General features: G+C 46.0%; 1 long non-coding RNA gene across 1 annotated transcript; it reads left to right on the forward strand.

Annotated features, from left to right (window-relative positions):
- The first annotated feature begins 1,500 nt into the window (after positions 1–1,500).
- LOC139387390 (uncharacterized) lies at positions 1,501–8,321 on the forward strand. The gene is made up of 2 exons (XR_011629155.1): positions 1,501–2,105; positions 7,301–8,321. It is a non-coding gene; the product is annotated as an uncharacterized lncRNA (long non-coding RNA).
- The last annotated feature ends 11,169 nt before the right edge of the window (positions 8,322–19,490 follow it).

Below are 19,490 nucleotides of genomic sequence, written 5' to 3' on the forward strand. Positions count from 1 at the left end.
TTTAACTCTGCATCGTTTGGAAATAGCTTGTATGTAAACATTTCACTGTCAGGTCTACAACCGTTGTATTCGGCGCATGTGACAAATACAATATTATTTGATTACTTTGCTTGTTTGTTGTAAGTACATGTTTCCACTGCCCGCGCTCCTTGTAGTAGAGCGCGTATCTGCACGAGCGGAACGCCGAGAAGCAGAGAAAAATACTAGAAATAAATGCACAAACTGTAAGAAATAATTTCACTGGAGCTACAAAGATATAACTGGAGAACTTGCTGTCAATGAGTGGAGTAGCAATAGTAGGCATACACATGTTTAAAAACAATAACTATGTTGGCATAAGAGCCGAGTACAATGTCAAAATATGTACATTTTATGAAATTGAACATGCAGACCTTGTCCAAAATAAATGTAATTAAACTTTCACTGATTTATCTGACTGATTAGAGTTGCTATAAAATACTGTGCAATACATAAACTACAGATAGTGAAGATTACTATCATTATTATTATCATCATCATCATCATCATCATTATTATTATTATTATGGACAGATAGCCTACTATAGGACACATTTCCAACATCATAATTTGTCTCTCTCACAGTGTATCTATGTCTCATCGCAGAGAACCCTCTGTGCCAATGAAAAGCAAGAATTCCTGTCATGACAATATATTACTGCTAAGGGCTGTTCTTATGCACGACGCAACGCAGAATGCCTGGACACAGCCCTTAGCTGTGGTATATTGACCATATTTCACAAATCCCTGAGGTGCGTTATTGCTATTATAAACTGGTTACCAATGTAATTATGGCAGTTAAAATATTTTTTTTGTCATACCGTGGTATAAATGAATGCACAAATTGCAATAAATAATTTCCACGGCTGTCAGCCAATCAGCATTCAGGGCTCAAACTAACCAGTTTATGAGAACAAACAGACAAAGATGACACATTCAGACAGAGTTGTGTATGGGACTTTGCTCATCAAACCACTGTTGAGATGTCCTCTTCAACATTAAACCAAAATAATCTTCTCCCAAACTGATTAAACAAAATCAATGTCTTGCCAGGACCCAGTCTTAAGCCAAGGCTCGTGACCCAAAAGAAACCCATTAATTGTGGGTCTCAGCTACAGACATGATATACGCTACAGCCGGTTATCTCCCCTCCGTCTCCATGGAAAGATGTGGTAATAGAGGATTACATACCGCAGCATCAGAGAATTATGATCATGGTAAATGTAAAGGGAGGAGGAGGGAGAGAGAAGGAGGCGTAGAGAGAGAGAGGGAGAGAGAGAGGGAGAGAGAAGGAGGCGTAGAGAGAGAGAGGGAGAGAGAGAGGGAGAGAGAAGGAGGCGTAGAGAGAGAGAGGGAGAGAGAGAGGCAGAGAGAAGGAGGCGTAGAGAGAGAGAGGGAGAGAGAGAGGCAGAGAGAAGGAGGCGTAGAGAGAGAGAGGGAGAGAGAGAGGCAGAGAGAAGGAGGCGTAGAGAGAGAGAGGGGTCGGAGCATACCAAGAGAGAAACAGATAGAGGGCAAGGGCCAGAGAGAGAGAGTGAGTGAGAGAGAGAGAGAGAGAGAGAGAGAGAGAGAGAGACAGAGAGAGAGAGAGAGTTCAGTCAGATCGAGGAAAAGACAAACACACACACACTCTCTTGCTGCACGCGCTAACCACACATACACTCCTATATCTAAGGGCAGAGCACCCAGACGCTGTGGCACCATGTTGCACCCCATCATGATAGGCATCGTGACCTTCAACACCTCCTTGACCATCATCTACTGGACCTTTCTCCTGGGAGGGACCTTCTTTGACATGATGTCTCAAGAAGAAGACAAGCCCAAGAAGCTTAGTGAGGTCACCCCCGCTTGAGCCTGCGCCGCCATGGAACCCACTACCTACCTGTGAATTTACTATGACAACCACCGACAGCTTACTAGGCCTATAGGCAGCTTGTGTCGCTTTACACATTTTATGTTTTGTTTTTTGTTTTTTCAGAATTCCATTGGGAATCCTGTTTTTGCTTTCTCTTTCTGCCGTTTTCCACTTGTTCCACATCCGTAGAGAACCGGGTCATCTGGATCAATCTGGAATCATGCTAAAACAGGTACAGTAGACTATATCTCCAGTATGATCATCTCTCATTTCAAGTAGCCTGAAGATTGTTCCTTTATTTTCTATTATCTCACATTTCTCTCATGGGTTTACATCATTAACACATTGGTCAGATTACTTAATTATAAGGTCACACAGGGGTTGAATTGTTGTTCTCATCGGCTTAAACTGCAGATTATCACGTATCATTTAAGTCATCTAATGCCTGTCCCAGACAGGTGTTGCATATCATTTTCACAAGCTAATAGCACTCCGCTTGCGTTTCTGTGTGGCTTCTGTTTAGTGGCTTAGTTACAGTATCAAATCCTGTCAAGGATTCCAGGAGGGGGTAAAGTACATTACTTAAGTACCTGAAGAGGACTGGGTGTCTCAGAAAAGATCCAGCCCACTTCAGCCTAACATAATTTCTCCATCCTATTTTCATTCGTCTTAACTTCACCTCAACCTCTATTCAACTCAAATTGTATTGGTCACATACACGTGGTTAGCATCCCTCATCCCTCTCTTTCTCCTGATAGTTACCCCTTTCTTCTTTGTTCCAAACTCCCAAACCTCAACCCTTTCCACCCTCATCCCTCTCCCCTGGCAACTGCCCCACCCCACAACTACCCTCCACCATCATGGGGCTCCATCCCCTCATGATTTTCATTGTCTCCTTCAACCTCTTAATCACCATCGTAGAGTGGACTTGGCTCTTGTCTAGGATCCTCAGGGTTGAAGATGAAGATGTCTCTCCAGAATGACAAAGAAACATAGCCCTACCTTCTTAAGCTCTAGTCCCAACTCCACTGAGTAGAAAAAACATTTTCCTAATAGTGTACTCTCTGTGTCTGTCTTCATGGTTGGTTCCAGGATTCCATGCTTGCTTTGATTTACAGAGCAATTCTGCATGCTACAAGGTAAGAATGGCGTGAATTTGTTAGGAGAGCTGATGTTAAGTTCAGGGAAAGACAACTAATCTGACTCGTTGCTACTTCTCCTTTTCTCTCTGTATTCTGTATTCTGTATTTTGAATATAATGTGTTGTAATAGTACAGCATGAAATTGTTGTTAGGGGGTGGTTGTGTGGATTGGCCCAATTAGTCACCAAATCCTGTCAAGGATTACAGCAGGGCAGCCATGGGCGGTGAAAACTGAGTAGACTGACTAGCGGCTAGTCACTGAGTAGGCAGGCGTTTGTGTCTCAGGAGGAGAAAAGACCAAGTCCATTTCCTCCTCCTTCTATTTTCATCCTTTATTTCACCCCTCTTTTCCAAGACTACCATCACGTCATCCCTTTTTCTTTCACCTCTACACTTCTCTCTCCGCCACCCACCGCCACCCACCACCACCCACCGCCACCCACCGCTACCATGGCGCCACCATTCATCCCTTCATTGCTTGTGAGGTGGTCTGCGACCTCATCACCACCATCATAGAGTGGATATGGATGCTGTCTGTACTTCTCAAGGTTGACAAAAAACAAAAATGATGTTTCTCCAGTCTGAAAAAACAAACAGCACACTTCAACAACAAGAAAAACTCTGGAATTCTGAAACCATAGCATTCTTGTTGGCACTACAGTAAATTTCCTGGTGGAGGTGGACAGTCCTGTTACAGAGTATTTGTTGCTACTTCTCCTGTGTGTGGCAGCCGTAGCGGGTGAAACAGAGTGGACCGACTAGAGAAAACATCTGGATCATTTCATCATTTCTCCATCCCCTATCTTTCAAGAATTCCACCTTTTGCTGGCATTGTTCTCATCATTTCATCTCTCTTTGCTCCACTTCTTCATTTCTCTCTCCTGAGTTCCTTCCATCCCACTACGGCCACCCTTCCTCTGCCACCATGGTGATGATCGGTCCCTTCATGGCCCTTCAGGTCACCCTCAACATCCTTATCACCATCATATGGTGGGCCTGGATACTATCTAGAGTCATGAGACAAAAGGAAGATGAGGTCCCTCAGTTCTGACAATGGAAACAACTCTAATCTTAACCCTGCCTGCTAGACCGACGTACCGATAGGAGCCACTTCAGAAACTCTGACTGAAACGTAGCATTCTTGTTGAAACTGAGTAGAGAAACATGCAAATAGAGAAGTCAGCATGGTTCGTTGTGATGTGGCCCTAACAGTGTTTCCATCCAGGATTACAGAGAACTTTCTAGACTTTCTCTCAGCGACAACATAGCTGAGGGGAAGCTACACATCAAGTTTGTAAGGTAAGAACGGTACATCCCTGATTCAAAAGGGAAATTAAATTATAGTCACTCAGGATCTTGTTTTCCATTTATTAAACGTTTCCAGGAAATCACCTAACCCTTAATGATAACTTCCTTTTAACTTTCCAGGAAATCACCTAACCCTTCATGATAACTTCCTTTTAACTCTCCAGGAAATCACCTAACCCTTAATGATAACTTCCTTTTAACTTTCCAGGAAATCACCTAACCCTTAATGATAACTTCCTTTTAGCTTTCCAGGAAATCACCTAACCCTTCATGAAAACTTCCTTGTAACTTTCCAGGAAATCACCTAACCCTTAATGATAACTTCCTTTTAACTTTCCAGGAAATCACCTAACCCTTCATGATAACTTCCTTGTAACTTTCCAGGAAATCACCTAACCCTTTATGATAACTTCCTTTTAACTTTCCAGGAAATCACCTAACCCTTCATGATAACTTCCTTTTAATCAATGGACATGCCCTTTATTATTGTCAGAATACATCTGTCTTCAAATCCTTCACTGCTCTCTTCTGGAAAGTTTACTTTGCTCACCATAACCAGTTCCTGATGGACTGTCTTATTTCTCAGTCTTTCCCTTGCTCTACCTCACATTTGATAAGAAATACAAAAAAAAATGCAGTATAAAATGTAGAGGTTCATGTTTGACACTCAATATAACCTAGTCCGTGGTGGAAATAAGTTAAGGTATGGTGTGGTGTGTAGGATCAGGATCAGTAGGGACCATAAGCCTCTTTGGCTTACATCTCCCCTGTCATATCACTAATCCTCCCAGATGGAGGGCTGATATCTCTGGACATGATGACAGATTCCTGTTCAATCCTATTAGCACTCTGCCTGCCCTACATTTACTCAACTGCTTTACAAGGTTATGACAGATTATTAAACCAAGGATCCTCCTCAAAAAGACCATGACCCGAAGTAAGCCAACTTTAGCCTGGCTTCCGGATCAGTTTGTGCTGTCTTGTCAACTGTGCATGATAATTATTGGCATTATAATGACAGTAGGAGTTGTCAAGACAGCCCAGAATAGATATGGGACACAGGCTAGGCATTATAATGACAGTAGGAGTTGTAAAGACAGCACAGAACAGATCTGGGACCCAAGCTAGGCATTATAATGACAGTAGGAGTTGTAAAGACAGCACAGAACAGATCTGGGACCCAAGCTAGGCATTATAATGACAGTAGGAGTGTTAAAGACAACCCAGAACAGATCTGGGACCCAGGCTAGGCATTATAATGACAGTAGGAGTTTTAAAGACAACCCAGAACAGATCTGGGACCCAGGCTAGGCATTATAATGACAGTAGGAGTTGTCAAGACAGCACAGAACAGATCTGAGACCCAGGCTAGGCATTACAATGACCGTATGAGTTTTAAAGACAGCACAGAACAAATCTGGGACCCAGACGAGGCATTATAATGACCGTTGGAGTTGTAAAGACAGCACAGAACAAATCTGGGACCCAGACGAGGCATTATAATGACCGTTGGAGTTGTAAAGACAGCATAGAACAGATCTGGGACCCAGACGAGGCATTATAATGACCGTTGGAGTTGTAAAGACAGCACAGAACAGATCTGGGACCCAGGCTAGGCATTATAATGACCGTTGGAGTTGTAAAGACAGCACAGAACAGATCTGGGACCCAGGCTAGGCTTACTTAGCCACAGAAAGAATTTTGGTTTATATATTCTGTATGTTTCTTTTGAAATACAGCACATTCTTTTGAAATGAACTACTATGTTCTCGTTCATTCATTTTCCAACCCATTAGGCCTCTATCCAGAGCCTCACCCCATCAATTGAAATACAATTATATTTTCTTTCATGAAAAGTAGAGTAACCACATTTAACCACAATTTCTTTATTTCTCTCACTCGTCTGATACACTTCTTTAACCCTGAAAACATCCAGAGTACAATGGTACACAGAGTGGATCTACTCATAGAAACCTCATAGAAACCAAGTACTGTACCTCCTCAAAGACTATACAGACTCATCAAGGCGATACAGACAGATCTGCTTTGTACATAACGTCTGCAGTCTGTGCATCATCCATTTACTGTGTACCCCACCGCATCTCACTATACCAATAGCGTACTTCACCAATCAAACCATGGGCTATCAGCTGCCCCCGACCCATGCACAAAACATCCCAGGACTGGTAGCCGTGGCCTGGAACCTCACACAGCTGAACTTTGAACCCCGCCAGCTCATCCAGGATTCCATGATTGGACAGGAGGAGGACAAGAAAGAGTATTTCATAAACTACGTCCCGCCTTCTCGCGACGCCATCGAGCTGCCTCGCCATGTCGTTTACATACTTATAGGAGTGGTGTTGGTGGTAGTCGCTACCTACGCCATAGTGGGTCACCTGATCAAGGACCTGATGCATGACCTAGCAGGTAACCTGGGACTCCATCTATCTGCTACCATCTGAAGGTTTTACCACTTGGTGTTCTCCATTGTGGTGTCACCGTGTGTCATCGTCCTAATTCCCTATCATGTGTTTGATCATCTGACTGTCTTTCCCTTCTTGGATGGCCACTGGTTCAGTCAATGGCTGTCAGTTTGCCATCAAGCTCAAGAGTGCGAATATGAAAACGTACTGGTCTGTTGGTGGCATTTCATAAACCACCTAAAATATTATATAGCCTAAGTGCACAAAATGTTATATTTAAGCAATAAGGCATGTGGTATATTGGCCAAACCCCAGTCGGTGACTTATTGCTATTATAAACTGTTTACCAACGTAATTAGAACTGTGGTATATGGTCTCATATACTGCGGCTTTCAGACATTCAGCATTCCGAGCTTGACCCACCAAGTTTATGATGTGAAATAACCTATTCTTATCCCCTCTCTGCACCCCCCCTCTCTCTCTCTCTCTCTCTCTCTCTCTCTCTCTCTCTCTCTCTCTCTCTCTATCTCTCTCTCTCTCTCTCACACACACAGATTGGGTTCTTGGCCCAAAACCCTCTGATGTGGATGCTGAGGGCGGTATGGAGGAAGAAGAGGAGGAGCGAGGGATCCTATATGATGGAAGGATTAAGAAAGAGTGGATGGAGGAGAACGAGGTTGGGTTGCTGCCAGGGTTCTACCACGTGGCAGGGAACTACCACCCGCCTGCCCTGCCACTTCGCAGCGTTATCACAGCTTTGCCAAGTGAGATGATTATGTCCAATCAGAATGTGACCTTTCAGCGCCCTTTGACCCCTCATGTCACCTCCTTCGGAGTTCTGTAACCTCATTTGTTATGCCAATACGAAATCACCCCCTCATCTCTAGCCCTATGGAAAGTGTTTATATCTGAGAGGATTTTAAGATACAAGCCATATGGCTGAAATTTCATCTGGCCTATGAGAGGACAAAATCATCTGCTTGTAACTAACCAATACATTAAGATCTAGGCAGAAGAGTTCAATCTGGAATAGGGCAGTGTTTTTTGGCCTATATGCCAGGTTCAGTAACGAAGTCCATCCTTCATTTTTACCCCATAACAACTCCTCTGTTTGTTGCAAATGACATAGAGATAGATGCTTGAGCTACATAACCACCGAGGTACAACACATGTAGCTTCTATGAAATATAACTGTGATACATGTATGAATACATTAGTATGTTCTTGTATTGATGCTGATAGAAAGGTGGGCCATATTTATACTCATTGACATGAGAAATGGGTAAAAAAAACTATAGAGCTCTTGGATGTGATGTATAGCAGCTATATTACTTCATGTGTAGACACACACACACACACACACACACACGCACATACGCGCACACTCACACACACACACACGCACACGCGCACACACGCGTACACACGCGCACACACGCACACACTTATATACACACACATATACACACACACAGGTTCCAGGTTTATGTGTTAGCAACAGTGTTTTCCCATTACGTAATAACTTGTGTTACTGTAATGTGTTTTTGAAATAAACATACTTTTACATTCCTGTTATGAAGTTGTTTGAGGATTTCTTCAGTAAAGAACTGACTGTTCGGATTGTGTTGTGTCATCTACTTATCCTTATCCCTCTTATCCATTACTAATGCCTGACAGGTGTAAAGGTTGGGTCAGGGACAGTCCCAATTAAAATGTAGAGGATTATATTAGTCACTTAGCATGAGACAGGAGAGGGGTTAAATTAGGAGTATGAGTTTTGTTACAAGTTTGTTACAAATTGAGATAGATTTATAGATCTTTATGCTGATAGATGTGTAACTTCTGCATTTGCTAAATGCTAAATATTGAGTTAGAATCCAGAATTTGACATCACACTAGTGTTGTGTACCTGTAAGTAGCTGAGTGACTAGGCGGCTATGAGTCGATGACTAGGTGGCTATGAGTCAATAACTCAGTGGTTATGAGTCGATGACTCGGTGGCTATGAGTCGATGACTAGGTGGCTATGAGTCGATGACTCGGTGGCTATGAGTTGATGGCTAGGTGGCTATGAGTCAATAACTCAGTGGCTATGAGTCGATGACTCGGTGGCTATGAGTCGATGACTAGGTGGCTATGAGTCGATGACTCGGTGGCTATGAGTCGATGACTTCGGTGGCTATGAGTCGATGATTTAGTGGCTATGAGTTGATGGCTAGGTGGCTATGAGTCAATGATTCGGTGGCTATGAGTCGATGGCTAGGTGGCTATGAGTCGATTACTCGGTGGCTATGAGTCGATGACTCGGTGGCTATGAGTCGATGATTTAGTGGCTATGAGTTGATGGCTAGGTGGCTATGAGTCGATTACTCGGTGGCTATGAGTCGATGACTCGGTGGCTATGAGTCGATGATTCGGTGGCTATAAGTTGATGGCTAGGTGGCTATGAGTCGATGATTTAGTGGCTATGAGTTGATGGCTAGGTGGCTATGAGTCGATGATTTGGTGGCTATGAGTTAATGGCTAGGTGGCTATGAGTCGATGATTTAGTGGCTACGAGTTGATGACTAGGTGGCTATGAGTCGATGACTCGGTGGCTATGAGTTGATGGCTAGGTGGCTATGAGTCGATGACTCGGTGGCTATGAGTTGATGGCTAGGTGGCTATGAGTCAATTACTCAGTGGCTATGAGTCGATGACTCGGTGGCTATGAGTTGATGGCTAGGTGGCTATGAGTCAATAACTCAGTGGCTATGAGTCGATGACTCGGTGGCTGAGTCGATGACTAGGTGGCTATGAGTCGATGACACGTGGCTATGAGTCGATGACTCGGTGGCTATGAGTCGATGATTTAGTGGCTATGAGTTGATGGCTAGGTGGCTATGAGTCGATTACTCGGTGGCTATGAGTCAATGACTCGGTGGCTATGAGTCGATGATTTAGTGGCTATGAGTTGATGGCTAGGTGGCTATGAGTCGATTACTCGGTGGCTATGAGTCGATGACTCGGTGGCTATGAGTCGATGATTCGGTGGCTATGAGTTGATGGCTAGGTGGCTATGAGTCGATGATTTAGTGGCTATGAGTTGATGGCTAGGTGGCTATGAGTCGATGATTTGGTGGCTATGAGTTGATGGCTAGGTGGCTATGAGTCAATGATTTAGTGGCTATGAGTTGATGGCTAGGTGGCTATGAGTCGATTACTCGATGGCTATGAGTCGATGACTCGGTGGCTATGAGTCGATGATTCGGTGGCTATGAGTTGATGGCTAGGTGGCTATGAGTCGATGATTTAGTGGCTATGAGTTGATGACTCGGTGGCTATGAGTCGATGATTCGGTGGCTATGAGTCGATTACTCGGTGGCTATGAGTCGATGACTCGGTGGCTATGAGTCGATGAGTCTGTGGCTATGAGTCGATTACTCGGTGGCTATGAGTCGATGATTCGGTGGCTATGATGTCCAAGATGGCGTAGCAGTAGGACGTGTTGTCGTGTTGTGTCCCTTGTATATATCGTTTGTTTTCGTTTTTTTCTTGGCATATCTTTTAAAACATTTTGCTGAACCTCAACTTCTTCTAAATACTCTCCTGCAACCCACCTCACCCAACGTAGCTATTTTTCCTAAAGTATTTATATTTACTTCGGATCTGGAACCCCTCAACTGAAGCTAGCCAACTAACTACCAGCTTCAGCAAAACATTGCTAGCGGTCTTCAGCTAACCGGTCATCAGCTAACCTTTAGCTCGGAAAGCTCTCGCCAGTTCGAACAACGCGACTCTAACCAGAGCATAACGGACCTATTTATTTTTTTATTTTTATTCTTCATCCCCGGATTCCCACCGCAAACGGAACATTTTGAGCTCCTGGGCTACAATATCCGGACCCACGACCGGTCCATCGATGTCACCGCATGAAGAGGAATAAACAGACTCCCCCCATCGCGACGTCCCCAAAGGCTAACTCTCTAGCCCTTGCTATCTCCTTGCTTGCAAATTCGGCCTGCTAACTGCTAGCTTGTTTAGCCCGGTCCGCTAACTGCTACCGTGTTTAGCACCGGCCTACTAGCTGTTAGCTTGTTAGCACAGGCCTGCTAACCGTCTGAATCGCCGCGTCCCAAACACTCACTGAACCCATATTTACTTTCTATCCCTTTTCGATTTTTAATTTGTTTATACCTTCCGGTAACCTGCCTCACCCAATGTGATACGGAACCGCTATTATTTTTACATTTTTAGAACACACTCAAGAACCTCCAGAAGCTAACCAGCTAACTGGCTACAAGCTATTTAGTCATTGTTAGTTTTCTAACCTGGATAACACTCGCCAGTCCAGCTTCCCTGCCCCATCCACCGCTGCCCCCTGGACACTGATCACTTGGCTACATAGCTGATGCATGCTGGACTGTCCATTAATCACGGTAATCCATTCTGCTTGTTTATGTTTTATCTGTCGGCCCCAGCCGCACTCAGGCTCTGTGTGTAGTTAATCCGACCCTCTCTGCCTAGTCAATCGCCATTCTACCTGCTGTTGTTGTGCTAGCTGATTAGCTGTTGTTGTCTCACCTACTGTTTTAGCTAGCTCTCCCAATTCAACACCTGTGATTACTGTATGCCTCGCTGTATGTCTCTCTCAAATGTCAATATGCCTTGTATACTGTTGTGCAGGTTAGTTATCATTGTTTTAGTTTACAATGGAGCCCCTAGTTCCACTCTTTATACCCCTGATACCTCCTTTGTCCCACCCCCCACACATGCGGTGACCTCACCCATTACAACCAGCATGTCCAGAGATACAACCTCTCTCATCATCACCCAGTGCCTGGGCTTACCTCCACTGTACCCGCACCCCACCATACCCCTGTTTGCGCATTATGCCCTGAATATATTCTACCATGCCCAGAAACCTGCTCCTCTTATTCTCTGTCCCCAACGCCCTAGGCGACCAGTTTTGATAGCCTTCAGCCGCACCCTCATACTACTCCTTCTCTGTTCCGCGGGTGATGTGGAGGTAAACCCAGGCCCTGCATGTCCCCAGGCACCCTCATTTGTTGACTTCTGTGATCGAAAAAGCCTTGGTTTCATGCATGTCAACATCAGAAGCCTCCTCCCTAAGTTTGTCTTACTCACTGCTCTAGCACACTCTGCTAACCCTGATGTCCTTGCCGTGTCTGAATCCTGGCTCAGGAAGGCCACCAAACGCTCCCTAAAACACTTCTGTGAGCAGGCCTTTCTAATCGACCTGGCCCGGGTATCCTGGAAGGACATTGACCTCATCCCGTCAGTTGAGGATGCCTGGTCTTTCTTTAAAAGTAACTTCCTCACCATTTTAGATAAGCATGCTCCGTTCAAAAAATGCAGAACTAAGAACAGATATAGCCCCTGGTTCACTCCAGACCTGACTGCCCTCGACCAGCACAAAAACATCCTGTGGCGGACTGCACTAACATCGAACAGTCCCCGCGATATGCAACTGTTCAGGGAAGTCAGGAACCAAAACACACAGTCAGTCAGGAAAGCTAAAGCCAACTTCTTCAGGCAGAAGTTTGCATCCTGTAGCTCCAACTCCAAAAAGTTCTGGGACACTGTGAAGTCCATGGAGAACAAGAGCACCTCCTCCCAGCTGCCCACTGCACTGAGGCTAGGTAACACGGTCACCACCGATAAATCCATGATTATCGAAAACTTCAACAAGCATTTCTCAACGGCTGGCCATGCCTTCCGCCTGGCTACTCCAACCTCGGCCAACAGCTCCCCCCCCCCCCCCCCCCCCCCGCAGCTACTCGCCCAAGCCTCTCCAGGTTCTCCTTTACCCAAATCCAGATAGCAGATGTTCTGAAAGAGCTGCAAAACCTGGACCCGTACAAATCAGCTGGGCTTGACAATCTGGACCCTCTATTCCTGAAACTATCCGCCGCCATTGTCGCAACCCCTATTACCAGCCTGTTCAACCTCTCTTTCATATCGTCTGAGATCCCCAAGGATTGGAAAGCTGCCGCAGTCATCCCCCTCTTCAAAGGGGGCGACACCCTGGACCCAAACTGTTACAGACCTATATCCATCCTGCCCTGCCTATCTAAGGTCTTCGAAAGCCAAGTCAACAAACAGGTCACTGACCATCTCGAATCCCACCGTACCTTCTCCGCTGTGCAATCTGGTTTCCGAGCCGGTCACGGGTGTACCTCAGCCACGCTCAAGGTACTAAACGATATCATAACCGCCATCGATAAAAGACAGTACTGTGCAGCCGTCTTCATAGACCTTGCCAAGGCTTTCGACTCTGTCAATCACCGTATTCTTATCGGCAGACTCAGTAGCCTCGGTTTTTCGGATGACTGCCTTGCCTGGTTCACCAATTACTTTGCAGACAGAGTTCAGTGTGTCAAATCGGAGGGCATGCTGTCCGGTCCTCTGGCAGTCTCTATGGGGGTGCCACAGGGTTCAATTCTCGGGCCGACTCTTTTCTCTGTATATATCAATGATGTTTCTCATGCTGCGGGCAATTCCCTGATCCACCTCTACGCAGACGACACCATTCTATATACTTCCGGCCCGTCCTTGGACACTGTGCTATCAAACCTCCAAACAAGCTTCAATGCCATACAGCACTCCTTCCGTGGCCTCCAACTGCTCTTAAACGCTAGTAAAACCAAATGCATGCTTTTCAACCGTTCGCTGCCTGCACCCGCACGCCTGACCAGCATCACCACCCTGGATGGTTCCGACCTTGAATATGTGGACATCTATAAGTACCTAGGTGTCTGGCTAGACTCTAAACTCTCCTTCCAGACCCATATCAAACATCTCCAATCGAAAATCAAATCAAGAGTCGGCTTTCTATTCCGCAACAAAGCCTCCTTCACTCACGCCGCCAAACTTACCCTAGTAAAACTGACTATCCTACCGATCCTCGACTTCGGCGATGTCATCTACAAAATTGCTTCCAACACTCTACTCAGCAAACTGGATGCAGTTTATCACAGTGCCATCCGTTTTGTCACTAAAGCACCGTATACCACCCACCACTGCGACTTGTATGCTCTAGTCGGCTGGCCCTCGCTACATATTCGTCGCCAGACCCACTGGCTCCAGGTCATCTACAAGTCCATGCTAGGTAAAGCTCCGCCTTATCTCAGTTCACTGGTTACGATGGCAACACCCATCCATAGCACGCGCTCCAGCAGGTGTATCTCACTGATCATCCCTAAAGCCAACACCTCATTTGGCCGCCTTTCGTTCCAGTTCTCTGCTGCCTGTGACTGGAACGAATTGCAAAAATCGCTGAAGTTGGAGACTTTTATCTCCCTCACCAACTTCAAACATCTGCTATCTGAGCAGCTAACCGATCGCTGCAGCTGTACATAGTCTATTGGTAAATAGCCCACCCATTTTCACCTACCTCATCCCCATACTGTTTTTATGTATTTATTTTTCTGCTCTTTTGCACACCAATATCTCTACCTGTACATAACCATCTGATCATTTATCACTCCAGTGTTAATCTGCATAATTGTAATTATTCGCCTACCTTCTCATGCCTTTTGCACACAATGTATATATAGACTCCCCTTTTTTCTACTGTGTTATTGACTTGTTAATTGTTTACTCCATGTGTAACTCTGTGTTGTCTGTTCACACTGCTATGCCTTATCTTGGCCAGGTCGCAGTTGCAAATGAGAACTTGTTCTCAACTAGCCTACCTGGTTAAATAAAGGTGAAATAAATAAAAAAAAAAAAAAAAATGAGTTGTTGGCTAGGTGGCTATGAGTCGATTACTCGGTGGTTATGAGTCGATGACTCGGTGGCTATGAGTCGATGATTCAGTGGCTATGAGTTGATGGCTAGGTGGCTATGAGTTGATGGCTAGGTGGCTATGAGTCGATTACTCGGTGGTTATGAGTCGATGACTCGGTGGCTATGAGTCGATGATTCAGTGGCTATGAGTTGATGGCTAGGTGGCTATGAGTCGATGACTCAGTGGCTATGAGTCGATGATTCGGTGGCTATGAGTCGATTACTCGGTGGCTATGAGTCGATGACTCGGTGGCTATGAGTCGATGACTCTGTGGCTATGAGTCGATTACTCGGTGGCTATGAGTCGATGATTCGGTGGCTATGAGTTGATGGCTAGGTGGCTATGAGTCGATGACTAGGTGGCTATGAGTCGATGACTCGGTGGCTATGAGTCGATGACTCGGTGGCTATGAGTCGATGACTAGGTGGCTATGAGTCAATGATTTAGTGGCTATGAGTTGATGGCTAGGTGGCTATGAGTCGATTACTCGGTGGCTATGAGTCGATGACTCGGTTGCTATGAGTCGATGATTCGGTGGCTATGAGTTGATGGCTAGGTGGCTATGAGTCGATGACTCGGTGGCTATGAGTCGATGACTCGGTGGCTATGAGTTGATGGCTAGGTGGCTATGAGTCAATTACTCAGTGGCTATGAGTCGATGACTCGGTGGCTATGAGTCGATGACTCGGTGGCTATGAGTTGATGGCTAGGTGGCTATGAGTCAATTACTCAGTGGCTATGAGTCGATGATTCGGTGGCTATGAGTTGATGGCTAGGTGGCTATGAGTCAATGATTCGGTGGCTATGAGTTGATGGCTAGGTGGCTATGAGTCGATGATTTATATGCTATGAGTTGATGGCTAGGTGGCTATGAGTCGATTACTCGGTGGCTATGAGTCGATGACTCGGTGGCTATGAGTCGATGATTCGGTGGCTATGAGTTGATGGCTAGGTGGCTATGAGTCGATGATTTAGTGGCTATGAGTTGATGGCTAGGTGGCTATGAGTCGATTATTTGGTGGCTATGAGTTGATGGCTAGGTGGCTATGAGTCGATGATTTAGTGGCTATGAGTTGATGGCTAGGTGGCTATGAGTCGATTACTCGATGGCTATGAGTTGATGACTCGGTGGCTATGAGTCGATGATTCGGTGGCTATGAGTTGATGGCTAGGTGGCTATGAGTCGATGATTTAGTGGCTATGAGTTGATGATTCGGTGGCTATGAGTCAATGATTCGGTGGCTATGAGTCGATTACTCGGTGGCTATGAGTCGATGACTCGGTGGCTATGAGTCGATGACTCTGAGGCTATGAGTCGATTACTCGGTGGCTATAAGTCAATGATTCGGTGGCTATGAGTTGATGGCTAGGTGGCTATGAGTCGATTACTCGGTGATTATGAGTCGATGACTCGGTGGCTATGAGTCGATGATTCAGTGGCTATGAGTTGATGGCTAGGTGGCTATGAGTCGATGACTCAGTGGCTATGAGTCGATGACTAGGTGGCTATGAGTCGATGACTCAGTGGCTATGAGTCAATGACTCGGTGGCTATGAGTTGATGGCTAGGTGGCTATGAGTCAATAACTCAGTGGCTATGAGTCGATGACTCGGTGGCTATGAGTCGATGACTAGGTGGCTATGAGTCGATGACTCGGTGGCTATGAGTCGATGACTTCGGTGGCTATGAGTCGATGATTTAGTGGCTATGAGTTGATGGCTAGGTGGCTATGAGTCGATGACTCGGTGGCTATGAGTTGATGGCTAGGTGGCTATGAGTCAATAACTCAGTGGCTATGAGTCGATGACTCGGTGGCTATGAGTCGATGACTAGGTGGCTATGAGTCGATGACTCGGTGGCTATGAGTCGATGACTTCGGTGGCTATGAGTCGATGATTTAGTGGCTATGAGTTGATGGCTAGGTGGCTATGAGTCAATGATTCGGTGGCTATGAGTCGATGGCTAGGTGGCTATGAGTCGATTACTCGGTGGCTATGAGTCGATGACTCGGTGGCTATGAGTCGATGATTTAGTGGCTATGAGTTGATGGCTAGGTGGCTATGAGTCGATTACTCGGTGGCTATGAGTCGATGACTCGGTGGCTATGAGTCGATGATTCGGTGGCTATAAGTTGATGGCTAGGTGGCTATGAGTCGATGATTTAGTGGCTATGAGTTGATGGCTAGGTGGCTATGAGTCGATGATTTGGTGGCTATGAGTTAATGGCTAGGTGGCTATGAGTCGATGATTTAGTGGCTACGAGTTGATGACTAGGTGGCTATGAGTCGATGACTCGGTGGCTATGAGTTGATGGCTAGGTGGCTATGAGTCGATGACTCGGTGGCTATGAGTTGATGGCTAGGTGGCTATGAGTCAATTACTCAGTGGCTATGAGTCGATGACTCGGTGGCTATGAGTTGATGGCTAGGTGGCTATGAGTCAATAACTCAGTGGCTATGAGTCGATGACTCGGTGGCTATGAGTCGATGACTAGGTGGCTATGAGTCGATGACTCGTGGCTATGAGTCGATGACTCGGTGGCTATGAGTCGATGATTTAGTGGCTATGAGTTGATGGCTAGGTGGCTATGAGTCGATTACTCGGTGGCTATGAGTCAATGACTCGGTGGCTATGAGTCGATGATTTAGTGGCTATGAGTTGATGGCTAGGTGGCTATGAGTCGATTACTCGGTGGCTATGAGTCGATGACTCGGTGGCTATGAGTCGATGATTCGGTGGCTATGAGTTGATGGCTAGGTGGCTATGAGTCGATGATTTAGTGGCTATGAGTTGATGGCTAGGTGGCTATGAGTCGATGATTTGGTGGCTATGAGTTGATGGCTAGGTGGCTATGAGTCAATGATTTAGTGGCTATGAGTTGATGGCTAGGTGGCTATGAGTCGATTACTCGATGGCTATGAGTCGATGACTCGGTGGCTATGAGTCGATGATTCGGTGGCTATGAGTTGATGGCTAGGTGGCTATGAGTCGATGATTTAGTGGCTATGAGTTGATGACTCGGTGGCTATGAGTCGATGATTCGGTGGCTATGAGTCGATTACTCGGTGGCTATGAGTCGATGACTCGGTGGCTATGAGTCGATGAGTCTGTGGCTATGAGTCGATTACTCGGTGGCTATGAGTCGATGATTCGGTGGCTATGATGTCCAAGATGGCGTAGCAGTAGGACGTGTTGTCGTGTTGTGTCCCTTGTATATATCGTTTGTTTTCGTTTTTTTCTTGGCATATCTTTTAAAACATTTTGCTGAACCTCAACTTCTTCTAAATACTCTCCTGCAACCCACCTCACCCAACGTAGCTATTTTTCCTAAAGTATTTATATTTACTTCGGATCTGGAACCCCTCAACTGAAGCTAGCCAACTAACTACCAGCTTCAGCAAAACATTGCTAGCGGTCTTCAGCTAACCGGTCATCAGCTAACCTTTAGCTCGGAAAGCTCTCGCCAGTTCGAACAACGCGACTCTAACCAGAGCATAACGGACCTATTTATTTTTTTATTTTTATTCTTCATCCCCGGATTCCCACCGCAAACGGAACATTTTGAGCTCCTGGGCTACAATATCCGGACCCACGACCGGTCCATCGATGTCACCGCATGAAGAGGAATAAACAGACTCCCCCCATCGCGACGTCCCCAAAGGCTAACTCTCTAGCCCTTGCTATCTCCTTGCTTGCAAATTCGGCCTGCTAACTGCTAGCTTGTTTAGCCCGGTCCGCTAACTGCTACCGTGTTTAGCACCGGCCTACTAGCTGTTAGCTTGTTAGCACAGGCCTGCTAACCGTCTGAATCGCCGCGTCCCAAACACTCACTGAACCCATATTTACTTTCTATCCCTTTTCGATTTTTAATTTGTTTATACCTTCCGGTAACCTGCCTCACCCAATGTGATACGGAACCGCTATTATTTTTACATTTTTAGAACACACTCAAGAACCTCCAGAAGCTAACCAGCTAACTGGCTACAAGCTATTTAGTCATTGTTAGTTTTCTAACCTGGATAACACTCGCCAGTCCAGCTTCCCTGCCCCATCCACCGCTGCCCCCTGGACACTGATCACTTGGCTACATAGCTGATGCATGCTGGACTGTCCATTAATCACGGTAATCCATTCTGCTTGTTTATGTTTTATCTGTCGGCCCCAGCCGCACTCAGGCTCTGTGTGTAGTTAATCCGACCCTCTCTGCCTAGTCAATCGCCATTCTACCTGCTGTTGTTGTGCTAGCTGATTAGCTGTTGTTGTCTCACCTACTGTTTTAGCTAGCTCTCCCAATTCAACACCTGTGATTACTGTATGCCTCGCTGTATGTCTCTCTCAAATGTCAATATGCCTTGTATACTGTTGTGCAGGTTAGTTATCATTGTTTTAGTTTACAATGGAGCCCCTAGTTCCACTCTTTATACCCCTGATACCTCCTTTGTCCCACCCCCCACACATGCGGTGACCTCACCCATTACAACCAGCATGTCCAGAGATACAACCTCTCTCATCATCACCCAGTGCCTGGGCTTACCTCCACTGTACCCGCACCCCACCATACCCCTGTTTGCGCATTATGCCCTGAATATATTCTACCATGCCCAGAAACCTGCTCCTCTTATTCTCTGTCCCCAACGCCCTAGGCGACCAGTTTTGATAGCCTTCAGCCGCACCCTCATACTACTCCTTCTCTGTTCCGCGGGTGATGTGGAGGTAAACCCAGGCCCTGCATGTCCCCAGGCACCCTCATTTGTTGACTTCTGTGATCGAAAAAGCCTTGGTTTCATGCATGTCAACATCAGAAGCCTCCTCCCTAAGTTTGTCTTACTCACTGCTCTAGCACACTCTGCTAACCCTGATGTCCTTGCCGTGTCTGAATCCTGGCTCAGGAAGGCCACCAAACGCTCCCTAAAACACTTCTGTGAGCAGGCCTTTCTAATCGACCTGGCCCGG

This window comes from Oncorhynchus clarkii, chromosome 28 (genome assembly GCF_045791955.1).
Source record: "Oncorhynchus clarkii lewisi isolate Uvic-CL-2024 chromosome 28, UVic_Ocla_1.0, whole genome shotgun sequence".
Classification (NCBI taxonomy): domain Eukaryota; kingdom Metazoa; phylum Chordata; class Actinopteri; order Salmoniformes; family Salmonidae; genus Oncorhynchus; species Oncorhynchus clarkii.